Source organism: Cyrtonyx montezumae, unplaced genomic scaffold (assembly GCF_038088225.1).
Source record: "Cyrtonyx montezumae isolate F1298 unplaced genomic scaffold, pur_monq_1.0 scaffold_3, whole genome shotgun sequence".
Taxonomy (NCBI): Eukaryota; Metazoa; Chordata; class Aves; order Galliformes; family Odontophoridae; genus Cyrtonyx; species Cyrtonyx montezumae.
Window position 1 is genome coordinate 151797156 of NW_027072034.1, and position 23075 is coordinate 151820230.

The 23075-nt window shown below is 37.8% G+C and overlaps 1 protein-coding gene across 4 annotated transcripts in view; it reads right to left on the reverse strand.

Moving 5' to 3' along the window:
- CACNA2D1 (calcium voltage-gated channel auxiliary subunit alpha2delta 1) overlaps window positions 1–23075 on the reverse strand; it is a 347835-nt gene that overhangs the window by 202658 nt on the left and 122102 nt on the right. The gene's annotated exons all lie outside the window — the stretch shown is intronic.

Genomic DNA, 23075 nt, shown 5'->3' on the forward strand with positions numbered 1-23075 from the left:
AATTAATCATCTTCATGAGACCTTGGACAGCAGTTTCTACAATCTTCTATGTACAAACAAGAATTGTCTCACAGCATAGAAGCTGAAGTAGTTCTATTGAATACTTCCCTATATTTAAAAAAGAATCATGTTCAGTTTTTAACTGAGTGCACATCTAAGCCTAACTCTAACCTGTTTACTCTGTTAGAACATATTGATCCCATAACTTTTGGCAGTACATAACTGCAAATCCCATTTAGAAGTAGCCATTAGGCTGGATAATGAATGAGTGTCCTGACAATGGCATCACATATACATCACAGTAAAAAGCAGCTGCAGATGACTTTCGCAGTCTGCCAACACATCCACAAGCTATTTAAAGCAAGCAGTGATACCAGCAGCTGTAATGCTGCATTGCACTGACCTCTGCCAGGCCAGCCTCAGGACTGTGGCTTTAACAGTTAAGTATGCATTTCTCACTAACATAGAACATAACAGAACTTAGTCTCTTTCTAACTCAGGCAGCAAATAAATAAATGTAGTAAAATAGATACGAGGAGGAGAGGAATTCATGTTCCCGAGCTTTAGCAACTGTCTGATGTCCAGCTCAGACTAGGCTGTGTGAAAACAGCTCCTGGGGTTGGCAGGTAACAACAGTCCATCAACTCCCAATTTTTTTTACTTCACTCTGGAAGATCCTTTGCCTATTTCTTCATGATAGAAAGATGCACCTTTCTTATTTTTTTTCCTCTTCTCTTTTGAACATATCCCTGGTTAGCAGAATATGCTTCTGATTCCTCAGATGGAGTCAATAGGGTTTAGCCAAACACTAAAACACAATCTTATGTTTCATAAGGAATAGACCTTGAAACCATAGGGAGCTTCAACATTTAGCCCTATGTAGTCTATTCCCAGGGAAAGGAGAGGTTTGTTTACACTGTTTACAGACAGGGATTTCCAATCCTTGGAGGTTCGAGATTAAAGTTTTATCATCATAAAGAACAATCTCATGAGTCCGGTGGCTGTGTGATACAGTTTACTGTCTTAACTTATGTGACCCAGCTACTGCTACTGCCCACAGTGAATGCTTACTCTAATTCTGAACAGTTTAATCCATACTATCTTGTTGCTCGTGTTTTTGTTGATCCTGTCACATTCTGATTGACACTACTGCCATTTGTTTCTTTGGTCTAAAGAAATTGTATTCTTTAGCAGGAAACTGATGTCAGTGTAATGAATTACACTGCATGTGCCTAATACGGTAATGCTGATAAATCCATGTTTGCATGCCTCAAACAACAGCAAAAATTCTGAATAGCACAGAGAGAAGGGAAAAAAACCTCACAATCTCCTAACACGAGGCACAAAGCTTATTTGTGTCTAAAGAATGTCCCATCAGTCCTCAGTGATTTTCTATTCACAGCAGGTACAGCGTATTAAGCAGCCAGTCTGAAGCATCTGTCGATACCTCGGGCTTCAACAAAGCGGCTGCTACTTACAGGCTAGCCCTGGCTGTAAGAGTTCTCTAGGGAGGCTCAGATATTACAGTCTCATGTTAAAACTGCTACTGAAACAAATACTTTTTTTTGCTTGGCTGCAATATTAAAAAGTGATGCTTGACCAGTAATTAAATAAGCTGCCAGATAACACAACAAGTGTTGGGCTAGTTAATATATGCAGATGTCACTGCAGAGAGTGATCTAGTAAACAAAACAGGAAACAAAGCACTAGCTCAACATATTAACCTTTCTGGGTTAAGCAGGCTGTGAGTAATGAACAGAAATAGGACTTTTTTTTTTATTATTAAGTCAGAAAACGATCTCCCCATCCTTGTCAAACACAGTGAACATGCGTGTGTTACTGACGTTTCTGATCCCCACTTGCTGCAAGTCCACTTTATATCAACCATCTCAACCTCATCTTTATATTTAAGGACTAAAAATTTAATGTGCTTTTGAGCTGGTTTTAACTGGTGTTATCAGTTTGACTCCCTCAGTATTTTTATCAAACATCATACCATGCAAAAAACATGTGACAAACATAGACAATCAGCCCTGTCTTAGCACGAAACACTTGCCAATATGTTAACTGCTTAGTTAGCCAGCATGTCTAGAGTGCCTCCTTGATCAGATAGATAGATAGATAGATAGATAGATAGATAGATAGATTTCCATGTGAAAGAACTTTGCTGCAGCATGTAGACAGGCAGCCAGCCATCAGCCTTCAGTAATGGGTGGATGCATTACAGAAAATGGGAGAGATCTTTCCTAGTGCACCTGCCGGCTTGGGTTAAGATATGAAAGAACTTGTTTCCCCAGGCATAAATCTAGGATCTGGCACGTCCAAGAATGGGGATTAGTAATTCCTACAATTTTAAGATGTAAAGTTTGCCAGTGTTTCTGTTTCTATATATATATAAATATTAGAGTTCTTTTGAAACTAGTCAAGTAATTCACCTTTCACATGCTTCAGCTGTTAATTCCTTAGGTTAATCACGCAACGTAACCATGAACATTTTGTGAAGAGTTGAAGGAAATAAATAATAAGATTGATGTAAGTCATTCCTCACCGCTTTTTGAGGAGAGAATTTTATCATTACTATCTGCCTTGTCAACACTTCTCAGTTCATGCATTATTTACCTGCTAAACCATGGTGACAGTGGTGGAGCAATAATGCTTTGTTTGAACCTCCAGCTGCCATCTATGCAAAACAGGTTGAATGCCAAAGAGATATGAAATATTCATGTTTTCCCTTTTTTCGTAGCTGACAACATCTTAAGGCACAGAGGATTTTAAGGCTCAGTATATCAGTCATTCCTCTTTCATTCAAAATATCAAAAAATGTCAAGAGCAGTATAGGTAGTATTCCTTTCTTGCTATTAGCTCTTGATTTAGCAATTAGGCATAATTTATAAATTAATTTTATTCTTATTCTGAGTAATAATTTAATTCAATTTATTCTTCAATTTATGGATTTCACAAATCAAGTCAGCCTTTGCCTTTTGATAAAAGCTGTAATTTTTGCTTGTAAACTGACTACTAAATACAAGATTCTAAAATTTCTGAGACGTGAGATTTCATCAGGATGAGTAGGAGTTTCATTGGGTATTTATCAAATAGTATTTATTTACCTCATCAGACACATTTCATGGCATACGAAACAGTTAAAATCTGCTTTCCCTCAAACTTTGTTAGGCATTATTCCCATTTTCTACTCAAACTTTTGATGCTTCTTCCTTAGCTAGCTGTTTCTACGTGGAATTTATTTTGTCAAAAAGGGCTCCTGTCAAGCAGCAGATGAGTATGAAGTTTTTAGATGTGCATATGTCTATAATATGAAAGGAGGTTTTTTTACTCCAGATATCATTCACATCTTTAAACTAAAAACTTACTATTTTCCAAGGTTGTTTTTTTTTTGTTGCATGAATGAAAAATTTAAATGCAACTTTCAGTTGCAATAATGTAGATAACATGCTTCGCCTTACTACTTCTTGTCACTGAAAGCAATGTAGTAGCATCAAACAAATGACATATCTTGTAACAGAATAAAACACTCTACATTTCATCTTCATCTCTTCGTAAGTATTGGAAATAACAGTACTATGGCCTTGTAATATTCTCATGACTGTTTTTTATATGACACTGTAAAAACTTTCAACAGGCACCATGCTCTGTTCTGAATTTAGTGAAGTGTTTTGGATATGTTGGAATGGTAATAGAAATATTTTCATCTTCTAGGAAACTCACGCAATTCCCCATTTGAACATAGATGTAATAAAGTGTATAAGAAAAACATATTGGACATTAAGTGGTTTTAAATTTATAACTGCATTTATGATTTTCTATAGAAATGCTGAAATATCTCTTTTACTCTTTCATGAGCAGAAAAAGATTATATAATTACCAGTTACTACCAACTTCAATGTCACAAGTGTCAGACAAATTTACAGAAACATTCTGATTTAATTTATCCCCAAACGTCCCATTTTAAACTGTCATAAAAAATCCCCCAGCTGCTCTCACAGAGTGTTGCTACAAAATACTCTTAAAGGAGCTGTCAAGGTTCAGAAATGTCAAATATAAGACTGTAGAGAAATATTCTCCTCGGAGATATTTTGTAAATGATACCTTCCTAGCTTCCTCTAAGCCAAAGGCGTTTTTAAAAGAATGGTCAATGATCAGCTAAGAATGTGTTACACTATGTTACTTAAATTGCTTAGCTTACTGTGAACAGCTTCACTAAAGTGCCTGAAGTGCAAGGGGGATCATGACAGTCCCTTTCCTCACATTCCTCCTATGATAAGAAAATGTCACCAGAGGTGTGAGTCACTGAGGAGTGGATTTTTCACTTCCTTGGACCTCAGACTCACAACAGAATGTCTAATAGAGAAAAGAAAAGCAAGGTGAAGTGAAGAAGACAGCATGGAAGCTCATTAGGCCAAAAAGCAGTAAGACCAGAATTCCAACAGTAAAAGCTGAAGTACTGAGTTAACAAGAAACCTCAGTAAGGTCAGGTCAGAAGATGATAGCTATAATTCAACACTACAGTCTAAAAAGCAGGAAAGGTTTAAAAATCTAAGTAATAAGGTGAAGGAGGGAAGAAGGAAGATGGTGACTACAACACTCTACAGGAAATTTTCAGCATATTGTGATTTTATATCTGCTGAAAAATGTCAGTGATTTGTTACCCAGCCAATACCACTAGAAATATAGAATGGAAATAAATAGAGCTTAATTATTCTAGCTATGATTTCAATCAATATTATGACTGCGAGTATCTGCAGAAATATAATACTGCAGATCCAACAATCACATACCAATTAGCATGCAGAAAAATAAATAAATAAATAAATAAACAGTAGTGACAGAAAAAAAAACACCTCTGCAATAGCCACAATACATCTTAATTTATATCAGTAAGCATTTCAGAAAAATGCATACGGTGGAAGTTTGATAACAAATTCACATAGGAAGTTTAAACAATCAGCAGTAAAAAGCTACTGAGTGCATTTAAACTCACTGAGTAAAATCCCCCTGTGTATACTCTACTATGGCTCCATTGATTTCACTTTGAAGTTTATAGTCTGGTATTCACTGAAGTCGATAGTGCTGAACCATGGTATCATCTGCAGATATTGCCCTGCATGCATAAAAATAAGGGTCACATTTTCCCAGCCCAGTTTCTGTACTGTTGCAACTGTTGGACTCCACTGCCTTCCACCTAAAACTAAAATCATTCATACACTTCCTTGCTAAAAATACAGTATTTCCAAGAAGGCACTGGAAAGCAAACGTGAAAGGAAAAAATGAAGGAATCTTGAATCTCTTAACCTTGTGTAGTCCCCAGAGCAAGCCTTACAATCCACAATTTAAATATGCTTCTTCGCTCACCTCACAAAATCTCCTGATAGCTGCCTCAACATAACAAACTCCAGAACCACTTCAGGAGAACTCATTCTGGGTACTGGTTTTGAATATTAGCCTCCTTTTACAGGTGTGGTGAGAAGCAGACTCCAGAGAGGAAGCAAACTTCTCCCACTCTTTCAGATGAGTTTCAGGCTCAAGAAGAGAGAGATGCTCAAAGTGAGCTGTGCTCAGTGGCAGGCCACTAAATGAGGAAGGCATAACAAGGGCATTAAATAGCACTCCTAAAAGCATCTGAAAAGGCTGAGAAACATGAGTGAGGAGCAAAGAAGCAGACCACCAGGCTCTGAGAGAGAAAAGATCTGCTGGGAACCAGAAGGACTATCAGAACATCTGTGCTGCAGCTCAAGTAGATACCAAGGGAATCACAACCAAGCATGTAAGCAAGGATTTCTGTCTGGGAGCACATTAGGAAGGGTGAGAACTGTTGGAAAATCTTCCAATCTTACCACAAATAAATAAATAAATAAATAAAAGAGTTTGGTTTTTTTACTGCTTATACATATGATTTTTTACTTTTTCAAGCTTAGAAGTCTTCTGTATTTCTTAAAGGAACATACTATAGCAATTAAACTTACTGTTAATGGTAGAGATTCTTGCACCATGCAGTTGCAAGCAATTAATTATAAATGGGGCAATTAGAAAAATCAGTAAACCAATACTGATTTTCCATCCTTCACGTTTTTACTACTTATCCAGGATGCCTCCTGCTCTACTCACTGCCCTTTACCCTCAGCATGACAATACAGTCACACACTCACATGTAATTTGGTTATTTTTCACTCATATTTTTTAACAAATTTGAAGGATATTCTTTATCCAGTTGAAGCAAGCACCATTACTTTAGTGTTCATACTAGAAATAAATTGTCACCAGCTATGCAATGTGCTCTGGTGCAGAAAATGTCACTTCCTTGTAATGAAGCAGAAAACACATGATGTGTCTGGAGCTGTTGGGCACAAAGCAAACTCTCATATCTGTCAGCGTCCCAGCTACTCAAACAGCAAAACACATGTCTTTATGCATCTCTAGTAAATGCAGTCTCAGAAGTGTTCTTTCCTCATTGTATTAATGAACAAGAATCGCAATTTGCATATTTTAAATGAATAATTCAGTAACTGTATTCAATAAATTGTTTTTGCTTAACTTCAAGGAATCACAACTCCAAACAAACAGAAATCTTAAACATGTTCAATCAGATTTCAAAAAATTGTACAAAGCCAAAGAGAAACAAAAGTTAGACAATATATTATGAGAAGCACATTTTTCCTGTAAACTTCCCAAGAACAATAAACATCGAGTAAATGAACCACTCACAAACCCAGACCCAGAATATGGATGTGCCTTTTTCTTCTGCATATACACAGAAGAAACTGTTCCAAAGCTAAGCATGCAAAAACAGGGATTCAGCAGGACTGAGGCTGCCTGCTTAATGTCACATTGACTCTCCTGGGACCATCCGTGGCCTATGATTAAACCATTACGGTTTCAGAAGTCTCATACCAGACCAATTAGCAAGGACTGACATTTATCACTAACATTGAATTAAATTATTGCAAAACAAGTACATATTTATGATATATACCAGATTTTTTGTTGTACTGAATTTTCTACCACACTCTACACTGAGGTGGGCATAGAAAATTGCAGCTGTTATGTCAAACTGATAAACCACACACTTCTGTTGTAGATTAATTGATAAAGGAGAGCAAGAATTACAACCTGATGAAGTACTGCTGCAGGCTTATTTCTCTCACTGAAACAGTGTCATGTGTAAACTGGGATTTTGACCTGGAATGTACCATGATCCTATCACACCTTAAATATCTTTTAATGTATGCTTTTACGACAGATCTTAGAACAACTGCTAGTCAACAGCTCAAGAAGAATTAAATTCTCATTTATTCAAAAACATTCATTCTTCAAAATTCTGCTGTTGAAATGGTTATCAGCTACACTGTGAATGATTATTTTTTTTGCACTTTGATCACTGACTTGCTCTTGCACACAGCAATTTTGACCGCAGAAAGAAAAATAAATCAGTAACTAAAAAATATAGTACTGATACACTAACACATATAATTGTTAGTAATGCAGATGTTCTTAAATATCTACTCGTATGTATAGATTGGGAAGGAAAAACAAATTATAAGAGATGAAATAACCTCTTCCCTACTATGTTAACTTCCAAATGTATAATTTCATAACATTGCCCTTGGACTTGATGTACTGATGCATTATTTAAGCAATGAGATTTCCCTGGTAACTCAGAAAGTTATTAATACGTGATCTCCTTCTTCAATCAGTTCTTTCTTGAAAAATACAATCATCCACAATCTTTCTCATTATATTGCAATCAAAAGAGCTACTGGTAATGAAAACAGAAAAGGAAAAACAAATTTGAGTCCAAAGATCTGTTGATTTTCTTAATTGCTTATAATTTAGAATATCTATGCAGCAGTTATTCAAACAATAAGGAATAATAGCAAATTAAAAAAAAAAAAAGGCTACAAGAAGTTGAAATAAACCTTAAAGCACAAGCACTTGCCTATAAGCTAAGAAATATAATTATATTTCCAACAGATTTTATGCCAAGCTTACTTATAACAAGTAAGCAGGTTGAAATATTCCAACAATACAAATTTTTTACTCTTTTCAACAAATCACGTCCTCATTTATATCATATTAAACTATACATTCCAACATAGACATGGTTCATTGGATACTAAGAGAATTATTTATTTATTCACTTCTTAAAACAGAAAAATTTTGAAGCAATGTAAAATGCTGGGCATGCAATTTTTTTTGTTTTTCACACCTGTATTTCAAATGCTCATTTGTATGCAAAGTGTGATATTAATGTAAATATTTTTAAAACTGAAGAAGAATGCAGGTGTCAAGAAAGATAGACCAAATTTTACAAACTGTGTTGAAATTTTATACAAACTCTATCACTGTTCTTAAGCTGATTGGTAGCTGATTTGGTGATTATCAAAATTATTTGGATTTTTACAGTTGTTCATCTGATGACTAACTGAAAATAAAATAGCTTTAGGAAAAAAAAAAACCATAAAAACACATACCTTTCAATTTTATGGCAAAGGCAATTTTATTTTCTACCATTTATTTCAGCTAAAAGTAATACCATTATCATCCAGTACTCCAAGCGACATCCTACACAGACAAGTAGTGTTTTTACTTTCTCATTCATTTGAACCCTTCCATTACAGCAGTGTCACATGGCAAATTCTATAGTGACACATCAAATCCTGACAGGAAGGCATTAGCTTCTGATTTGCCTATTAATATCAACTATCTCATTTTCAAGTGCAACAACTGAGTCTATAATCACTGTTTTTCACTGTGTATTCAGTACTGTGTTACACTTCCATATTTTCATGCTTGCCACACAAGCTGAAACAGGCTAGCAGAAAATACATGCTATGCATGCAGATGGTTTGACACACAAATGTTTTCATTGTCAGCTACATAAATCCAGACCTTGGCAATGCATAGTAGAATAATTATGAAAGTGAAATTAAGCTAGACTGTGTAAATACTACAGGAACGTGTTGCAAGGTTTATGATGCACAGAAGACTGAACTGAGATATGAGGGGAGGAAATTAGCCAAGTTAATTCATGACATAGTTCCAGAACTTAAGAAGCATGGAGAAGAGGTGGCCTTAAGCATGGACTTCATTTATCCACTGTGTTGCCTTCCCATGGGTATTTTCCTGTTTTATAGGTAACTGGTTTCAATGGCAGTATGCCAGCTCTGGAAATAGTTGATGGAATTGTTCTTAAGAAGCAAATTTTATGACCAAATTATTCTTTGTGAAAATTGGACAGTAGCAAAACTGGCAGGACTCTGTTAAGAAAGGTGTGTCGTTTATCTATTTATTTATTTTCTAAAGGTGAGCTTTACGTTAATTTAATTTACAAATACATAGGTAGCAAGCTGAAGGTGGAGGAAATAGGCAAAGTAGGCTTTTCTTCCTGTACATAGTTCTCATGCTCTAAAAAAATGGCCACACTTTCCTTGGGCATCCAGGACAGAACTGAACTATTCACCTACAGCTGACAGCAAACTAGCAGCTTTGACAGCAAACCCTGCCTAATGTCAGATCCTACTAGGGCTGGTGTTGTCTACCCTTCAGGCTGTGCAATCAGATAAGTAGCACACCTGCATCATCACTGTGAGAAAGAGAAACTCTATTTTACACTCTAGTTTACTTTTATCTTTTCATCAGTACATGACAAAAACATAATAAAAAGCCTCTCTCTGAACAACTCACTTTTCTCAAGGTGTAAATTGGTGACTTCAGCTCCTTTGTTCAGATTATCAGCACAACCATGAAGGAGATGCGGAGAAACAGCTTTACTGAAGAGTCTGGGAGATCACAGAGCATTTTGTTTATTCAGCTTTTATGGACTTGGAGAACAAAGGAAGATTTTAATTTTGACTTCTTTCCCCCCCCCCCACCAAAAAAAAAAATGGAGTAAGATAAAAAATACTTTATTCAAAATAGGGATTTTGACTGGTAGTAATATAAGATATATGACTGACAGTGGAATAAGAGATTTCACGTACGTAGTCAGCAAATTGATAATGCTTTTTACAGGCTTATCATACTTTACATCCTAAGTACTCTCTATTAACAACAATACTATGTCATAGGAATGAAAACTAACACCAAATTCTGCCTGGTTATGACTTTTATCACATCAGGTAAGCACAAGGTGCTTCAGTTCACATGTTTGGGGTCCAGTCGTGTTTTTGCAGTCATACTTTTTCTCAAAAATCTAAATTCCTTGCCCATAATTTGCCTCCAAGCTATTGCTTTTCTATTCTTTCATTACTCCATTGAAAAGTCCACATTCTTCCTAATTTGTTACTAAACTTCCTCAGGCACTTGCTACTCTTCAGTCTGTTGTAAGGGGGTACATTGCTCATAGACTCTCCATATCAAATACAAGATTTCTCATGTTATTTCTATCATGAGCAAGGCATTTAGTCCTAGATGTAAATACCACTGATAAAACAGGAGGAAAAAAAAACAACAAAACTGGTATGTTGGCTTTTAAATAGGTTTTCAGTCTATTACATATATTTATTAAACTCAACAGAGAAATCTGAGCTGATCTCTGTCTGTTCCAACACAACCAGGTGAACTTAAAATGAGACCAATGGTGTGAAATTAGTACATCCAAATTCAGAGCATTTCAGCAAATACTGTTAGTTAATAATCCAAATTTACACTTTTGGTCTATGTTTTGAAGCTTCTCCTTGTTCTGACAGATTTTATCAGATACTAAGAAAACAACTGACAAGTATGTCAGAGTAGGAACATGATGCTGTGCTACAGTTAAGTTTACTTTGAGACTAAGTAAAACCTGTATATAATATTTTTGTGAAAAATTGATCCCTTATCTTTTTATAGACTAACTTGATTTTTTATTTTTTTTAACCAGCAAGCCTACAGCCTCTTCTTGAGTGCCTCAGCCCTTTTCAAATAAAATGCAGATACCTGCTGCTTCTGGCTTGCGAGCTGCTCACACCAATTCTCAGATCACTAAGAGATGCAGGGCAGCAGATATGCCTGGAGGCATTACTCCAGCAGTGGCAGATTCATGAACCTCAGAAAGGTCAATGGCTTGAGGCTAGATTGTGACTCTGCTTGTGTGGGAAATTCCTGCAGCCTTTTTAACAGACAGGGTTTAAATTGCCTATCTTCACTAGCAAGATCACCGGGGTGCACCAAGTAAATAGTTATTTCAGAAGAGCACTGATGTCCTCAGCCACCTCAGAGTCACAGCACTGCAGAGTGCAAGGAAATGTGAATACCCATAGAGGATATTCATTTGTACTTCAGCCAGCCAGTTTGCATTTTCCATTAATTCTCAGCATGTTCAATATTCTGTATAATACTCCTGGTGGCCTCTGGACCCTGAGCGCTGAATAACAGTCTGTCTGTTAACTCCTCTCTTAGGACTCCTATTTTCTTGTGGTTTAAGGCTGTCTGCCAAGGCTTGTCTTGATTACATACATTATTTCCCACGAACAGTGGGGCTGCTGTGGTCTATGAGGCTCACACACGGTGTTTTATCAGTGCTATTTTACATCTTCCTAAAGAGACGTTTACCTCAAACCACAACACATCTCTGTTAATTAATAGGGATTTCCTAATTTTATATTGAAGATATAACTGGTTGTTTGTTTTTATCCATCATGAGATTAGCTAATAGATAACAGCTGCTGAATTTACCCTTCTTGACATTTGTTACTTTGCAAATTGTTTATTTAAAATACCAATCATTGATTTATCAGAAGAAGACAGAGTTCAATTTTTAACATTAAATTTGCAAGATATGAACATGTCAAATAGAAATTAAAATGTTATTTAGATTATTTCCTATCCGAAGCATGCTTTGCAACCTGTTAATTGAAATGTTTCTGGCTCATCTCTTTAAAATAGAAAACCCCAGACAGGTTCACACCTTAAAATCTGTACCTAAAGAACAAAATCAAAGCACAGAGGTAGATATGATTCTCAATCCAGAGGATGAGGCTGCAGGAAGAGCTGCCTTTTCCCAGCAGAGACACGGCCCCAGGCAGTGCCTCCCAGCCCCGCTGTCACACAGCACTATCACATGTCAGTCCTTTCAGGGTCACTGCCTGGTGATAGCGTCCCAAGACTTCTCTGTTTTCCTCACTGTTTCTGACACTTCTGAATGAATATCTCCTTGTATAACCTTGCTGCGCTGCAACAGTGTGTGCTGCACAATCATGTATTAGGGGCTCTACACTCTCTGTTTTGAACATTAAAAGAAACCTTTAACAAGAGCTACATAAAGTTAATTAATGAGATGTCTGGCCATCTGTAATCAGACTTGCTCCTTGAAATATGTCCACAATAAAATCATTAATTTTCCAAATATCCTTGTCATTGGTCAATCTCAAGAATCCATGTTCAGATTCCATCTTTCAAACACACCACTTTCAGCACAATGCTTGTCCAGAGAATACTTTTATTCTTGGCTTCTCTGATTTTTCTAGTTCTCCATCCACTTTGGACTTTATGACATAAAGTTTAGCAGTAACTTTTCCTTCCCTTCCTTTTTCTTTCTATTTTCTTTTCTTTCTATTTTCTTTACTCTTTTCTCTTTTCTTTTCTTCTTTTTTCTTCTCTTTTCTTCTTTTCTTTTCTTTTCTTTTCTTTTCTTTTCTTTTCTTTTCTTTTCTTTTCTTTTCTTTTCTTTTCTTTTCTTTTCTTTTCTTTTCTTTTCTTTTCTTTTCTTTTCTTTTCTTTTCTTTTCTTTCTTCCCTTCCCTTCCCTTCCCTTCCCTTCCCTTCCCTTCCCTTCCCTTCCCTTCCCTTCCCTTCCCTTCCCTTCCCTTCCCTTCCCTTCCCTTCCCTTCCCTTCCCTTCCCTTCCCTTTCCTTTCCTTTCCTTTTCTTTTCTTGTCCAAACTAAAACCTTCTTGTGGCTCACTGATGAGACTGCTCAGCCCCAGTGGGCTAAAACAAGACTCAAACTTCCTTGTTTGGTTAAAGCAAAGGCATAAAAAAGGGAAAATAACGGGAGATTTTTAGATGGCTTAAAAGGAAGAAGAGTGGTGAGACATGGGAATACGTTGCCCAGTGAGGTGATGAATGCCCCATCCTCAGAGACATGCAAGGTAAGGCTGGATGGGGCTCTAAGCACCTGATTTAGCTGTAGGTGCTTGTGTTCACTGCAGGGGAGTTATACCAGATGGCCCTTAAGGGTCTCTTCTGACTCAAAACGATGTTATGGGGAGGGGAAAAAAAATGAAATAGAATTAAATTAAATTAAAAAAAAGAAAGGAAATTTGTGTTTCTAAACTTTGGTCAGTCGATTGGACATGATTATAGGGGGAAGGAGCAAAGCAAGCACAGCGCGGGAGCAGAGCAAGAGCATCTCCAAGCGGGACCGCGGCGCGGGAGGAGCGGAGCGCAGGGCCTGCCGCGCTCCTATAGCGCCCCCTGGCGGCGGCTCCGCCGGCACCGCGCAGCGAGGGCAGGGCGCCCGGCCGCGGGGAGGGGGCCGCGAAGAGCGGCACCGGAGCTCCGCTGACAAAGGAATAGAGGAACGCTAGTGGTCCGTGCGCGTCGCAGAGCCACGCACTCCGCCTGACAGCTCCTCGGGGTCTGATTTTAAAAGTGCATGTTAATTATCTTACCTATCGGTTGTAAATTGTTCAGATAAATGGTGCTGCCTTTAACCTTCCACGCGAGCAGAATAATATGGCTGTAATGCCTTAAGCTTGAAAAGTGAAATGCGATCTTCGATTTTATGTACTGTTATGCTTTACAATGCTAGGGAAGATTTCTTTTTAAACAACACACAGCAAAATCTTTAAGTACCCATCCCACTGAGCAGCACCTCACAAATCCTGAGATGATTTCTCTCTCAGTTTTATTACTCGCACCTTTTGCGAATGTTTCTCTGCTCTAAGAGGTTTCATTTCTACCACCACAGATTTCACTGAAAACCATTTTTATGTACACCAGCATTTATGCCTAATTTATCTGTAGAAAAAAAGGCTCTGAATTCTGCAGTGTGAATGAGCACTAATAGCACTGCCTTGTGCTCATGTATCTCACCTATAACAAGCACATACCAGTGGCAGAGTAATACTTAACCTGACATCCCTTTCATTTCCCAGAAGTAATTGCTGCATTTCTTTTAGCATTTAAAACTCAGCCACCACTGCAGCGCCCAAAAGCACATGTCCCTCAGGGATTTAAGAGCATAATAAGAATCCTGAACATCATCAAAGTATTACAGTGTTCCTGCTTCTGCTGTGCAGAGCTGGAAGGACCTGATACTCAGAACTCACAGGGTAAGAAACACAAGCAGCACACCAACCACCTCACCATCGCCTTCAACAGCATCAGCTTAATCAGTGCTAACTGGAACTTATCACATCACATTCCTGGCAGATTAATTCAGCATTTGTACTACACCTTGGTACTGAAAGATGCAGAGGGATTAAATATTGTACCTATGGCCCAATCAGAAACTTTGCTCACCAACAAGCAGTTTGAAAATATTTTCTGATTTTTCATTTGCAGTACTCAGAATTTGTGCAAAAGAAACTACCTCAGTATTCTAAAAATATTGAATCATTGCTGTGTGATCTTTGTACGAATTTTAATGCATAAAGATATATCTGCAGACAAAAATTTTAACACTGTAATCAAGTAAAAAAACCTTTCCTCCAGAGAACATTTTAAAAATGAAACCATATGTTAATTGTGTGCTAAAACTTCTCTTAGTTAATAACTAAAGCAATGCAAATAAAAACACAATTCATGACAACTGCTAGTACGTCATCTAAAATTAGCTGGTTTTATAGCTTAACAGCAGCGAGGATGCTCCACTGATCTAAATCTGAATGCTGAACTGCTGAACCCATTTTCTGGGATAAATATAGCTGTTCTTTCGTGTTCCACTTTTCTCTGGTACTTGGATCAGTTTTGCAGTGTATAATTATACTACTGCATTTATATAGTGCTTTCCATCTGCATGTCTCAATATGCTTTTCAGACTTAATTAATATGGAGATGGAAATCCTTCATGACATAAATATTATTAGTCCGATTTAAGAGAGGAGGAAACACTGTCATGAAAGAGGGGATCACCCAGAAAAGCACTGAAATTAAGGCCTGTCTCCTGAAATCTATATTTTGTTGCCATCTCCCTTTGGAGACATGAAATTAATGAGCTGTTCAAGCTTAGCTTTTGGACATAGCAGGAAATACCTTGGCCTGCACCATGTGAAGTAGCTTGACGCCTACCTTATCACAGAATCATAGAATGGCTTGGGTTGGAAGGGTCCTTAAAGGCCATCTAGATTCAACCCATTGCTATGGGAAGGGTTGCCCCCCTCAAGCTCAGGCTTTGCCCCATCCAACCTGGCACCTCCAGTGATGGGGCATTTACAGCTTTTCTGGACAATCTGTTCCAGTGTCTCACCACCCTCTGAGTAAAGAATTTCTTTCTAACTTGAATACACATAGGTAAAACCCAGCTGCTAAGTAATTCACCTCTGTGTCTTTTTACCTTTTTACCCATTCCCAGAGGCCTATCACATACTTAGGGAGCAAGCTTAGTGTGAAGGGCAGTGCGATTCCACATGTTCCCTCAAAGCATCAATGCTTTCATGCCCAGTACCCAAAATAAGGAAACCGAGCAGGAGAGGTTTCACTCACATCTTGCACTCGGTGGAGAGTGCCTTTTCATCTTGTTTTCCTTTCCTAGCTACTCTTTAGCAGAAAATTGACAAAATTGCTAATCGTACTTTTCTTTGTGAAGTTAGTCTAGAAACTTGCCTTCAGTAGTGGTTTTTCACTGGAGTTGCCAAATTAGAAACTCCAGAAGCAGAGGAAAAGGTTTTAGATATACATATATTCTCAAAATATTTTACTAATTAAATTAATAAACTTGAGAGACTGTGAAATCTTACCTGCTTTGCCAAAATGTCCATATCATATGACTATCTGGGGAGCTCGCATAGAAAAGAAAATGCACTCTGATTTTTATAGGCAGCTTTTTAGCACATTTTTCATCCCAAAGGCTTCCTAGATGCAGCAGGAAGTTCACACCCTGAGGAGCCTGCAGAAAAGATGTTGTCCAGCAGCAGCCATGCCCAAGGTAAGTGAAGAACTGGATACAGATAAAGCTATTAATGCTTTACCGTGCTCGTGTGAACAAACCCAGCTGAGAGACAGGGCTTATTAGTGGGAATATAGAGTCATGAAAAGGAAGGATACCTGCATAGCAATATACTGTGTTAAATAATGAATAAGTCATGCAGAAAGAGAGCAAAGAAATAAAATCCTTATTAGAATTCCCTAGCCTATCTTATTTATCTAGGTCATTATAAACCACTCTATACCTCTTTGCCTGACAAAGATCCTTCTATAATGTGTAGAAAGATACAACGAAGTAAAATCACTGCTAACAAGAACAGCATCATGAATTCTTCATGTGTTTTTTTCTTCTATCCAATCTAAATTTCCCCTCTCTTAGTTTGCAACCATTTCCTCCTGCCCTATCACAACAGATTATGCTAAAGAGTCTGTCCTTTCTTAAAGCTCCCCTTCAGTTACTGAAAAGCTGCTCTCAGGTCTCCCTGGAGCCTTCTCTTCTCCAGGATGTACACCCCAGCTCTCTCAACCTGCCCTCACAGAGGAGTTGTTCTGTCCCTTGGATCATTTTTGTGGTCATCCTTCAGACATGATCAACAGATCCATGTACTCCTCTATTGTACTAACGATGACAAGGACAGGCTGAGAGGTGGGGCTCTTCAGCCTAGAGAAGAGAAGGCTCCAGGAGGACATTATAGTGGCCTTTCAGCATCTGAAGGGGGCCTACAGGAAAGGTGGAAAGGTACATTTTATAAGGGTATGTAGCGAAAACAAAGTGGTTTTAAACTAGAATAAGGTAGACTTAGACTAGATATTAGGAAGAAATTATTTATGGTGAGCATGCTGATATACTGGAACAGGCTGCCCAGAGAGGTTGTGAATACCCCCTCCCTGATTGCATTCAAAGCCAGGCTGGATGGGGCTGTGAGCAATCTGGTCTAGAGGGAGGTGTCCCTGCCTATAACAGGGAGCTGGAACTAGAGGATCTTAAAGGTCCCTTCCAACCCAAACCATTCTATGATGACTCTACATCTAGACACAGAATTCATCTGTGTTGCCCTCTGTATCTAGTTCCACACAGCTGGAACTCTTAAATCCTCCTCCTTAGATGCAGCCATACAAGAGCACACCTGAAAGTTGGGATTAATTATATCCCAATGCTTTTGGTAAAGCTCTCTCAGCTAACTCTCCAAATCACAGTCCTAGATAAGAGTTAGGGATAGCTCTGATGTCCAGATAGAACTTGATTCCTTGAGGATGCTGTTTCAGAGATGCACAAGTAAGCCATTTCAGAGCCTTGCAGCAAATATATAACCACAGTTCCACGTCTGGTCTATTTTTATTTATTTATTTGCCATTACTGCTTATATCAAGTGCAGATGTTTAACTTACATTCATTCAAATCCCTGGATTAGCATATAATAGTATCATATGAATACAAGAAAAGGGATAAGAAAATTGGGTATACTGATAGATGCCCTCAGTTTAGTGCCCCAGAGCTTAACCTTTGACTTCTATTGAGCATCTACACATATGATCTTCCTGGCTTAGAGCTGTACAAGTGATTGTTAGTGACAAAGATCAATCTGATTACTGGCATAGTGGAAGAATGGAGAAGCATTTGGAGATACAGTGTCCAAGTATGCATTTGGCATTCCAGAGAAGCTATGAAATTTACTGGGAAAGACACTTAAGGAAAGCATTCTGCTTCTCTAAAGAATAAAAAGAGCAAATTTGCCTATTTCCTTGCCCACACTTCTTTCTTCAACTATAGCAAAATTTGTGCTGCTCTAAAATATGTACTTTAATAGTGAGGGTTATACTTATAAAAAGCTTCAGTTCTGTTGGCATTCTGGCATCACACGTTTGGGACTAATGTATAATTTGCTACAAGCATAGCTCATGGATGAAATGTTGTTAGTAGCATTCTGAGCAATTTGTGCATGTTTCAGGACCACTGAAAATTATCTACATAACAGATTTGAGGTAGATTCTGATATATTTCAAATTCTTCACACACTTCTGAGCACTACAGATACTCATGAGCACAAAGAGCACATTCAATGTAATAGCACAGTGGTAGAAACAAAAATAGTTTGTCCCAGCCTTATGTGAAAGCTGGAAAAGAAATAGCTGCTGAGACCATGGTGGAAGGCAGTCAATAACACAGCAGTCCTGGAGGACTCTGCCTGTAGACTCCAAGAAATGAGCTACAGAACCCAGGGGAAGGTACAGAGAATCATTCAAGCCTGCCCAATTAGACCAGTCTTCAAGGACTTTAACGAAGTGTCTTATTTTTTAAAGGTGTAAACAGAACCTCAGGTAGTATAAATTACTCTTGTCACTTCAATTCCACCATCTATTTAAACCAATTTACACCATTTGCCTTGGTGAGCAAAGCAGAAATTGACCCAAGAAGAGATATTATGCTGCACTTGCAGATTAAAACCCCTTGTTCTCAGGAAAGGATTGTGTCTGTAATGCACAACCCATTTTGCCTCTGATTTAGCTTAGATGGCCTGCTTTAAACACTCAATAGCACTAAATCACCACGTAAACCAGAGCAAGAGAAGCAACCATCATAGATATAGGACAGAATGGATATTTACTATTTTATGTAATAGGTTTGTTTAAATTCAGTATTAAACTGGGAAAACGATAATCTGGGATTCAAACAGGAGTCATAAATACATTGGTTCATATTTAATTTCCACTGCAGAGCAGTCATGTCTTCTAATGACCTGTACCAACTTACTACTAATTCTGACAGTATCCATTACAGATCTACTAAACTGCTGTTATCCAAGGATTAAGTCTTGCTAGACAGCATGAGCATGAACAAGTGTTATGGGATCAAAAGAGTACCATCTCCTCCCAGGAAAATTTCCTTCCCAGAGTTCAGATTATTTGCTTTCAAAGAAAAAAGGCAAATGAGTATTAATTGAAAAGGCAGAGAAGTTATTTCTAAGTGCTCTGTTTTGAATGAAAATTCTTGATCACTATTTCAGTATAAAATGAATGCTTAAAGGTTGTAACACAGGTTAATATATTAAGGTCATACCACAGTGTGAATTGTTTGGAATTATTTCCTGCTAACTTATTATATTTCTAACTTATATTATTATTTCTGCTAACTTATAACTTATTTCTAACTTACATTTCATTGACATATATAATTTTCTGATCATAGATAGTCTCAATAAACTTTTTGAAGGCATATTTTTTCTGTGTGTGCTGTTCTTATCCCTATCACCTCAAAGCAGGCATAGGGAGTAACTGATAGACCATCTACTTTTGAGTTCACTATCATGCTTGATTTCACTTCTCAGTTGACCTCAAACGCAATGTGCTGAATTTCTTTGTGAATGTGCAGTTTCAGTTAGGCACTTGTACTTAGAAATGCTGATAAAGAGATTCCTTGTACAAAACCAAAGGCAAAACATTCTGGGCAGAGTAGTAATATCAATGACAATACTTTCCACTGTTCTACTGTAGGGTTTGAAGATGGGAGGAATGAGTTCAGCTGGAGAAAAAGAACACAAAGGGGAACACATGAAGAGAAGACACAGAGAAGTTTGGCCTACGCTATCTCAGAGCTGGCATACCCAGAAACCTAATGCAGGAGGCTGGGAATACACAGTGGCACAGCCAAGGGTTGGTGGCATGTTTTTTCCTTAACCAGAAGGGTGATTCTGCAGCAGTCTCACCACCCAGCCTGACACATACCTGGGAATTGCATCTTGTGAGCCCACACAGAGGTACTATTTCTTGCAGTACCTATACCAGCATGGTATATTGTGCCAAACTAGGAACTGTTGTCTAGGAAATTCTTTTCAGGCTCTCTGCTTTCTTGAGTGTAGCTCTTCCTCCAATTCACTTACTCTAGTGCAATTCCTATCTAAGGCGGACCTAACCTTCCGCAACTTGAGGGGAGGTATTGCATAGGTTGCAATACATCTCTGGAGATCATCTGGTCTAACCTTGGTTTGAAAACACAGCATTAGATGAGGTTATCCAGGGCCCCGTCAAGTCTCCCTCCAGGAAGGGAGATTTCACCACTGTTCCAGGTGACTTGAATGTTCACATGGTAAATCATTTTTTTTCTTATACTGAGACAAACATTGCCCTAAAGCTGCTTGTACTCATTGTCTCTTTACCTTATTACCATTTATCCTTGGGAAAGAGAATCTGTACTTCCTCCTTAATTGGACATATGAATTGAAAGTATGTGATTAGATGACCCTATGCTTTCTTTTCTCTGAGCAAACCCAACTCTTTAAACCTTTCTTCATAAGTCAACTTTGAACACAGGACGATGATCTCCATTTCTGGATGACTGGTGAACTGCTATTAGGTTTACCAAGTCATTTTGTGCCCTTTATTAGTCACGAAAATACATTAGTGCTCTTCCAGACTTTTGCAATCTCTCCATTATTTAAACGTATATTAAAAATGAATAACACTGGACAACACGTTATCTTAGCCTAAGGTGATTCTTAAGATTCTTTTAAAATATGTATATTATTTTGAAGGTATTTATGCCTTCTACTGTTTACTTAATTCGTTTAATTGTTAATTAGTGTTTTACTGCTTTCTTATCAAAAGAAGTCATACAGCAGCTATTTCGATTAACTTGGATAGGTTAACTTCTATTGCCAATATTCTGAAGATCTGGACTCAACCTAGAAAGTTACTAAAGCTTATTCAGTAAGCAGCCAAAAATTCAGGAATCGTGCATATAGAACGAAATCGGGCAGGAAAGAAACTGTCTCTAGAGCCTAAGGCACATTCGACAACACAGACTCACATTTATGCAGTCTGCTAAGCTGAGACAAAGACAGAGTAGGCACAAAATGAGCAGTCTCTAAGCCTGTATACTGTTTTTCTTCCTGAAAATTTGGAACATGCATTCTAATGAAGAGTAGGTGGGAGTCTCTTGGAATAGGCTACCAAAATCACACTCTAAAATTCTGCCCACTAACATCTGCAGCACATATGCTTTGCTACAGGTCTGCTGGGCACCCTGCTATCTTTTACACCTGTAGTCATGGATTTTTCTTCTATATCCACCTTAGTGGATATAGAAGAAAAATTCTTCTTGTACAAGACTTTATTGGTATATTTAACCTGTTATTTTATTTCCAGTTTGTAAACAATCAAAAAACCCAGAACCACAGCCTTTCCAGGGTCATGTATTCCAAAGTTTCAGAAGCGAAGTCCCTGGTTAGGAGCAATGAGCCTTTCTTGTAACTGTTTTGTAGTATCATCTGGAGGCACCAAAACAGTTTTAGTCTAAAGCAGAACAAACACATAACAAATGACACTGCCAACTATGAGGAGCTTACTATCTCAAAAAAGATGGTAAAAATGCATATTATTAGTCATTTTTTCAGTAACATTTAGTGATTAAGTTGCTTGGCTTAATCATGAAACACAAGATATCTGGCAGAAAAGCAACTTAAACTGATCTACAACTGTCTTCACAAAGAGATTTTTGTTCCTCCACGCAGAATCTTTAGTCACTGATGTTCAGATTTCTATTATTTCCATTGAAGTTGGCTTTTCTGAGTGAGGACAGAGAGTATTACAGTACTGCAAAAATGATTCCTCCTTACGCTGGTATGGCAAATTGCTGAGGCTCAGCTCTCCAGCGCCTTTACAATTAATGGTCTCTGGAGTTCTCATTCCTGAAACAGTAATTACACTATTTTAAAGTGCAGCTTAGAGAGGCTGGAAAACAATTTCATAGACTTTAAGGATCATAATGGGGGTGTGGGGGGGAAGTAATTTTATTTAAAAACCTAGCTGATAGTAATATTTACGTGAAGTAGGAATTTTATCTTAATTCGTATCACTCTTTCCCGGAAATGTTCACTGAAAACTTAACAAGAAAATTAATTTAACCAAATCAAGCAGGCAAATTTAAATGACTCAGTAAATTCACTCCAATAGTTGATAAGGCAAACAGATGATACTAATGAAGAAATAAAAGGACTGCTCCAAAAGTAATGCCTCCTATTTTATGATGATGGCCCACGATGTCAGAGGCAGATGGTGGTATAGCAGTTGAGGCTGAACCTGTCAATATTCCATTGCATTTTGTTGTGTGACAGATGGCAGCAGAGGGGAAGTCTGACAAAATGATGTCTGATATAGAAGTGCATATGAAGCAAAGATGTGTCACTGGATTCCTCCATGCAGAAAAAATGAACCCACCTATGTTCATCAATGTTTGCTGAACATTTATGGGGATCAAAGAGCGGATATTAGCACAGTGAGAAGTAGGTGGTGTGTTTCAGCAGTAGGAGCACCAGTGTGAAAGACAGTTCACATTCCAAACAGCCATGCTTAGCTGTCACATCACAAAATGAAGAGTGTCTTGATCAGCTCATCCATGTTAATCAGTGGATTATGATCAGAGAACTGTTTACAGAGCTGAGTATTGGCTTCAATGTGTTAGAAACAATGGTGTCAACACTGGAATATCACAAAATTTGTGCTAGGTGGGTCCCAAAAATGCTGTCTTGGGAACAAAAAGAACATTGTATGGAAGTTTGTCAGGTTCTGTTAAACATATATGAAGCTGACAGTGACAGTTTCCTGGACTGCAAAATTAACTTTGATGAGATGTAGTCTCATCGCTATGAGCTGGAGTAAAAACAGCAGTCCATGGAGCAGCAAGGTGTGAATTCCTCATCAAAGAAACAGTTCAAAACATATCCCTCAGCAGGTAAAGTAAAAAAGCATAGCTAATGGTGGTGACTATGTTGAAAAGTAGTGTTTTGTACCAGAGAATGTGCTCTATCAAATAGTGTTTCTGTGTTCTTTGTATCTGTTGTAGTTTCCATGGAAATAAATAGGAGGTTTATTTTTGGAGAGACCTACATATTCTCTGCCAACACATTTACAGTCCTAAAACTGGTCTGTGAAATAAAACAAACAAACAAACAAACAAAAATGGCGGCTTTCTTCTTAATTATTTATTACTAATTTCAAT